A 7,701-nucleotide genomic window follows, 5' to 3' on the forward strand; every position below is an offset into this window, starting at 1 on the left:
CCTGGCAAACACAGAAGTGGATGCTCACAGTCAGCTATTGGATGGAACACAGCGCCCCCAATGGAGGAGCTAGAGAAAGTACCGAAGGAGCTAAAGGGGTCTGCAACCTATAGGTGGAACAACAATATGAACTAACCAGTACCCCCGGAGCTCTTGTCTCTAGCTGCATATGTATCAGAAGATGGCCTAGTCAGCCATCATTGGGAAAAGAGGTCCCTTGGTCTTGCAAACTTTATATGCCTCAGAACGGGGGAAAGCCAGTGCCAAGAAGTGGGAGTGGGTGGATAGGGGAATGGGGTGGGAGGGTATAGGGGACTTTTGGGATAGCATTTGAAATGTAAATGAAGAAAATATCTAATTAAAAAATAAATTAGGGGGCTGGAGAGATGGCTCAGCAGTTAGGAGCACTGACTGCTCTTCCAAAGGTTCTGAGTTCAAATCCCAGCAACCACATGGTGGCTCACAACAATCCATAATGAGATCTGGCGCCCTCTTCTGGAGTGTCTGAAGACAGCTACAGTGTACTCACATGTAATAAAAATAAATTATTTTTAAAAAATAAAAAATAAATTAAAAAGTTTAAAAAAATTAATTAAGATAAAGTGTTTGCATTGTGACTGTGAAGGCTGGAGTTTGGATTGATCCTCAGAACCCACACAAAAGCCTGCCGGTGTGACTGCCGATAATCGCAGGGTCGCAGAGGCTGAGACAGCAAGCAGAACTTGTTCATGCTGACTATCTAGACTAGCTGACTCTGTGAGCCCTGGCCTTGTCAAGAGACCCTGCCTCAGAGCTGGAGAGATGGCTCAGTCATTAAGAGCACTAACTGCTCTTCCACAGGACCAGGGTTCAATTCCCAGCATCTACATGACAGCTCCCGACCAGGTATAACTTCACTTTCTTCTGGCCTCCCTGGACACTGCATGCATACATTGCACATATATGCACTCAGTCAAACACCTATATGTATAAAATAGAAATAAAAAGTTAAAAAAGAGGTCCTGCCTCAGTAAATAAGATGGAGAAGAATTGAGAAACACATCTAACACTCACATAGATACATAATATACACATAAATAATAAAAATCCAGCTACAAGTTTGTCCTACACACACACACACACACACATCTTTATTTATCCATCTGTTAATGGGCACCTAGGTTTGTGCATATCCTGGTTATTGTGAATAGTGCTATAACACACATGGGTATGTGGGTATCTCTTTTGTATACAACTTCATTTTCTTCATGTAAACGCCCTAAAAGTGGTAGAGCAGAGTCATGGGGTGCCACGTACTCCAGTCGAGTCAGCTTGACAGGCTGCGAAGCCTAAAAGCCACTCACGAGGCAGAGAGTTTCAAGGAAGCTCTCCACCTGGAGTTTTGGCGTTCTCATTCTCATACTCTATTCCCACGTTAGTCTGGTGTATGAATCTATGAGCTCTCTTTTAATATTCTATTATAAATGCCTCTTAAGATTAATTCTGTTATAGTTAGTTTCCCCAGTGTTCCAAGATCCCAGAAGCCGCTGAGCTTAGAATCTTGTGAGAAGGCAGCAAGGAAGTTAACCTATTCAGTAACTAATTAAGCATTACAATAGACGGAGCCAGTGGCTCAACTGGTCTGCAGAAAGAGCCAGGGAATCTCACTGAGATAGAAATCTTTAGTACAGGCTACATTGCATTAGCAAAAGCAAGTTGGTATATTCTCCTGACAAATGGAGATTCTCCAGATAAGATAAGAATTTAGCAAGGCCTAGGAAATTAGGGGTTTGTGTTATTGCATTATTCTTGAGGCCTGCCAAGAGCAGAACCCCCTGGTGCTAGCCTTCACAAGGTTCAAAGGTATTAACACTAAAGTGTGAAATTCTTGCCTGTCATTAAGCTGATCCTAGGCAGGACTGCTTTATCTTTATTGTAAACATTTACCTGGTTCCTGCAATTCCTTTTGAAGTCATTCCTTTGTTTTGTACCTGGTAACTTCAATGTACCTTGCCTAATGTGACTTCCAACCCCTTGTATTCTCTGTACTATAAAAAGTTTGATGCTCAACCTGACAAATACATTCAGATTCTACACAACCTCTCCTGTGTGCATCTGTCTGTCATCTCATCCACACTTTGCCCACCTGCAACTAGAGACCCATTCCACGCAGACACAGGGACCCAGACGGTCTGCGGCAATGGGATAGCTCTACTTTGGCTTTTTGAAACACCTCCATATTTTTTTCTACAGTGGTTATACTAATATTCATTTCTACTAACAGTGAATAAAGGGTTTCTCCTTCTCCACATCCTTGCCAATATTTGAAATTTGTTTCTTTTATGTGAGACATATCTCTTGTAGACAAAGTTGGTTTTGAACTCCTAATCCTCCTGTGCCTTCCTTCTGAATTCTGGGGTTATAGATGTGTATGGCCATGCATGGCTATAATTGATTTTTGATATAAATTTTAAATTTTGGGGCCAGGTGGTGGTGGTGAGCACCTTTAATCTCAGTACTCAGAAAGCAAAGGCAGGTGGATCTCTGAGTTCAAGGCCAGCCTAGTCTGTGAAGCAAGTTCTAGGCCAGCCAGTGCTACGCAGAGAAACCTCATCTCACTCCCCCCAAAAAGAATTTTAATTTTGATAAAGTATAACTTATTAAATGTATTGTATTTATTGATAATATTTTAATATACTAAGAAATCTTGTTTAATACCATAAGTTTTTTTTCTTTTTTAAGATATATTTATTTTATTTATGTGAGTACACTGTAGCTGTCTTCAGACACACCAGAAGAGGGCGTCAGATCTCATTACAGATGGTTGTGAGCCACCATGTGGTTGCTGGGAATTGAACTCAGGACCTCTGGAAGAGTAGTCAGTGTTCTTAACCACTGAGCCATCTCTCCAGCCCCAAGACTTTTCTACTAGAAGTTTTATACTTTAAAATTTCACCTATCAGTCTGATTCATGTCCTAATTCCTTTGTTTGTTTGTTTGTTTGTTTGTTTGTTTTTTGAGACAGGGTTTCTCTGTGTAGCCCTGGCTGTCCTGGAACTCACTTTGTAGACCAGGCTGGCCTCNAACTCAGAAATCCACCTGCCTCTGCCTCCCGAGTGCTGGGATTAAAGACATGCGCCACCACGCCAAGCCCTAATTTCTATTTATGATATGAAGCATGGGTTGAAGTCCATTTATTTCTCCAAATGGTTTTTTATGTTCCAGCCTTATTCATTGAAATTATTCACCAGAAACTCTATGTTGAGGCTACAAAGCTTGCTCAGTGGTTAAAAGCACTGGTTGGTTCTTACAGAGGACTCAGGTTCAATTCCCAGTGCCCACACGGTGACTCACAACTGACTGTAACTCCAGTTCTAAGTGATCTAACACCTCTTCAGACCTGGGTGGCACATGCATGGGACATATACATACATGCAGGCAAAATACTCCCACATTTAAAATAATAAAAAAAAATTAAAACTCTTATATGTCCTTTTTCATTGCCTTTAGATTAAAAAGAAATTAAGTATAACAGGAGTTTCTATCCTATCTTTGCTTTTATTTTACTTCATGTATACGGGCATTTTGCCCTTATGTTGTCCACCATGGACATACAGTGTTCACAGAAGGCAGGAGGGGTCATCTGATTGCCCTGGTACTGGAGATACAGGAAGTTGTCAGCTGCTACATGGGTTCTGGGAACTGAACCTGGGTCCACTGGAAGAGACACCAGTATCCTTCACTACAGAGCTATCTCTCCAACCCCTAATGGTGGAACTTCTGTGCTGATTTGAACATTAGAAATGATAGTTTACAAATGACAGTCCTGACAGCCTGGTCTACAGAGTGAGTTCCAGGACAGCCAGGGATATACAGAGAAACCCTGTTTGGGAAAACAAAAATTAATTGATTAAAAAATGACAGTCCTGATTCATGTTATAATTATAAATAATAATGATTCTTTTTCTTCTAGACAAATCCTCTTTAACCAAATACTTGCAGACTCTGTGAAGTATCTGTTTAAAACTCTGGTCTAGATTAGCTTTAAGAAATATAGAGAATGGGACTGGAGAGATGGCTCAGCGGTTAAGAGCACTGACTGCTCTCCTGAAGGTCCTATATTCAAATCCCAGCAACCACATGGTGGCTCACAACCATCTCTAGCCCGGTGTGGTGGTGCATGCCTTTAATCCTAGCACTCAGGAGGCAGAGGCAGGAGAATTTCTGAGTTCAAGGCCAGCCTGGTCTACAAAGCGAGTTCCAGGACAGCCAGGGCTACACAAAGAAACCCTGACTCGAAAAACCAAAAAAAAAAAAAAAAAAAAAAAAAAAAACCCCCTCCAAAAAAAAAAAAAAAAAAAAAAAAAAAAAAAAAAAAAAAAAAAAAAGAAACCCTGTCTCAAACAAACAAACAAAACAAACAAACAAACAAAAAAACGGTAATGATGTGATGTCAGGGTCTTGACTTACGTCACAGTGCTACAGCTGACTTGCTGGGTGATCTTGGGCGTCTTTTAACTTTTGAGTTTTGTTTCTTCTTCTACAATTTGATGCTGAACCAAACAAGAACTTAAAATTTCACCTTCCTGGGTTAGTCATGAGGGTATAGTGGAGGAGGGGCCCCTATTTAAACCCCTATGTGGGGTTTCTAGTCGTCCTCTCAGTGGCTCTGGGGTTGGGACCTGGTCTGCATTTCAACACGTACCCAGGTGATCCTGGTATGCTCAGGCGCGACAGGAGAAAGATGGAAGTAATGTCTGTCTGGCTACGATGTGTGACTGCAATAGGGCTGGTGATGAACCTGGCAGGAAGCCTGGAAAGAGGAAGAATCTCTAAACAGTGAAATGATGGCCTTGGTGTGTAAGTAAATGTGTGTCTACCACACCCCGGCTTATCCACGTGATGCTGGGCACTGAAGCCGGAGCCTCGCATGCGCTGCCAACTGAGCTACCACCACAGCCTGCTGTTTGGTTTGTTGTTTTGGGACGGCTTTTGCTATGTAGGCTGGACTGGCCTGGAACTTCTGTTCTCCTGCTCCAGCTCTCAGAGTATCTAATAACAGGCAGCAGCTTTTTTGTTTTGGTTTGGTTTGGTTTGGTTTTGGTTTTTCAAGACAAGAGTTTCTCTGTTTAGCCTAGGCTGTCCTGGACCTCCCTCTGTAGACCAGGCTGGTCTTGAACTCAGAGATCTGACCTGACTCTGCCTCCTGAGTGCTGGGATTAAAGGCGTGGACCACCCCTGGCGTTGAAGAATCTACTGTGTGGCTGAGTGTGTGGAGGGGAGATCACGGTCATCCCCAGCTACTCAAGGCTAGACTGGCCTACTTGAAGCCCATGTCTTGACCCTCCCTGCTCAATCAAAGCAAGGCACAGAAACCATGCGAAGTCAGTATCCCCCCTTTGAAGGCCTCCCTGGGCAACATATACCTTTGTGAGGCCGGTGAAACTGCTACCTCCACTTCTCATTTCAAAACATCATAGATACAAAAGATCTCCCAGCCCCGCAGCTCCACGGTTTCTTCCTAGCTTTGCTATTGGTAGGAGGAGACAAAGGCGCATCTGGCAAGAAAATTGGCACTGAAGGAAACCAGGCTTCTCAGTTACTTCCATCCCAGCCAACACCCTAAACGCCAACCAAGAGCCATACCGCCCTCTTGTGACTGCGAGAGGTACTACACGTGAAGACAAGCCCTAACAGCCTGGATGAAAACAGGCTCTGTGGAGTCTCTCCTTGATCCAAGGTGGATGAAAAAGGATTTCACCGCAGATATTTACCGTCTCGTTCTTCTTTTTAATTATCAATTAATTAATTGTTAATTATTTTATTAATTATTAATCGAGCATTACCTAATTAGTTCATTTTGACCCTCGGTCTCATGTCGCGGAGGCAACCTTGAACTGACTCTCCCTGCTTCCACTCGTCGAGGGTTAGGCATGTGCCGGATTAAGCATGTGCAGCCATCCTTGGTTTACCACCCTTTCGAGTTCCCCAGTGCCAGTCTTTTTGTATATCTCTGATGTCGGCTTTGCAACATGAAACAACTCCCATCTTATGCGATCCCCTCCTCCCTCCCCTACCTCTCTTCCTCTTTCAGAATAAGAGGAACTGACAACTAACCTATATAAATACCTTTCTAGTATTTTACATGAGGCTATATCTGACCATGCCTGTCACAGGTAGCTTCATTTGTCAACATGACACACCTGGTCAGAGAGAACCCAAGTTGAGAAATTATCTACATGGGACTGGCCTATGGTCACATCTATGGGGTATTTATTTGATTACAAATTGCTATAGGAGGGCCAGCCTATGGTGGATAGTGCCATCCCTGGGCAAGTGTGCCTGGGCTGTAGAAGAAAGGTGTAAGAGGGACTAGAGAGATTGTCCAGTGATTAAGAATACTTGCTGCTCTTACAGAGGACCTGATTTCAGTTCCCAATAACCACACAGTGGCTCACATCCATCTGTAGCTCCAGTTCCAAGAGATCCAATGGCTTTTTCTGACCTCCAGGGAGCACAGAAGCTGTGTTCTCAGAGGTAGCCACCGTTGTATCTCTTTCTGGCAGCCTAGCTTGGTAGTGTAAGAGTCACACAGGTGGTGCTGGTTTTGAAGGCATGAATGGGGTCATGAAGAGCAGCTGAGGCTTGGCAATGTGAGAGGTCAGAGAAGCCATTGGTGAAGGTACAGCCTCAGTGGGAGTTGAAGGCCCAGGACTGAAGGGGTCATGCAAAGGATTTGAGGCTTGGCACCATGAAGAGAGCCTATGAGAGATTGTTGGTGAGAGTGCAACCAGCCATGGAGTGGAGCCAGCTGGAGCCTAGAAGACAAGCTGGGTGTGCTGCCCAGGGCAGGGCTGGAGAAGTGACCCAAGCCCCTTAAAGGAGTCCAGAAGATGATGAGTGGATCCCAGGTAATGGACAATTGGAATTTTGTTTTGCTTTGATTTGATTGTGACCGTGCCCTGATTTTTCCCTCTTGAAGTAAGAAAGTATTTTTGTGGAGCCCATAACTGAGAGAGACTTTGAAATTTAAAACATTTGGGGTTTTAAAAGAGATTGGATATTTTAAATGGACTGGAACTCTAATGTGTCTTGAATTTGTAAAGTGGGACTTTTAAAGTTACTTATAGTGCTTATGTAAGATCTTGGAAATGAATAAGAAAGGGAGGGTTAAGGCTTAATAGAGATGTCTGTGTGTCAAGTTGACAACCGGTCAGTTGTACTGGCTGGTTTTGTGTGTTGCCTTGACACAAGCTAGAGTTATTTGAGACGAAGGAGCCTCAGTTGAGGAAATGCCTCCATGAGATCCAGCTGTAAGACATTTTCTCAATTAGATCAATGGGGGAAGGCCTAGCTCACTGTGGGTGGTGCCATCCCTGCGCTGGTGGTCCAGGGTTCTATAAGAAAGCAGGCAGAGGGAGTAGGATCTGTACCCGACTCTGTTGCCCAGCCTCTGGATCCCGGTCTCCTGACTGGGCTGCCTTTGCTAGACACAATAGGAGAAGATGTGCCTCGTCCTCCTGCAACTTGATATGCATCCATGGGAGGCCTCCCCATTTTTGAGCCTTTTCTGAGGAGAAGGGTGGATGGGAGGATGGCTGGAGGTAAGGTGAGAGGGAGGGACTGGGGAGAGTGGGAGGGGAAGCTGTGGTGGGGATGTAAAGTAAATATATTAAAGGAAGGGAAGGGAAGGGGGAGGGGAAGGGAGAGGGGAGGGGAGGG

This window comes from Mus caroli, chromosome 6, assembly GCF_900094665.2.
Source record: "Mus caroli chromosome 6, CAROLI_EIJ_v1.1, whole genome shotgun sequence".
Taxonomy (NCBI): Eukaryota; Metazoa; Chordata; class Mammalia; order Rodentia; family Muridae; genus Mus; species Mus caroli.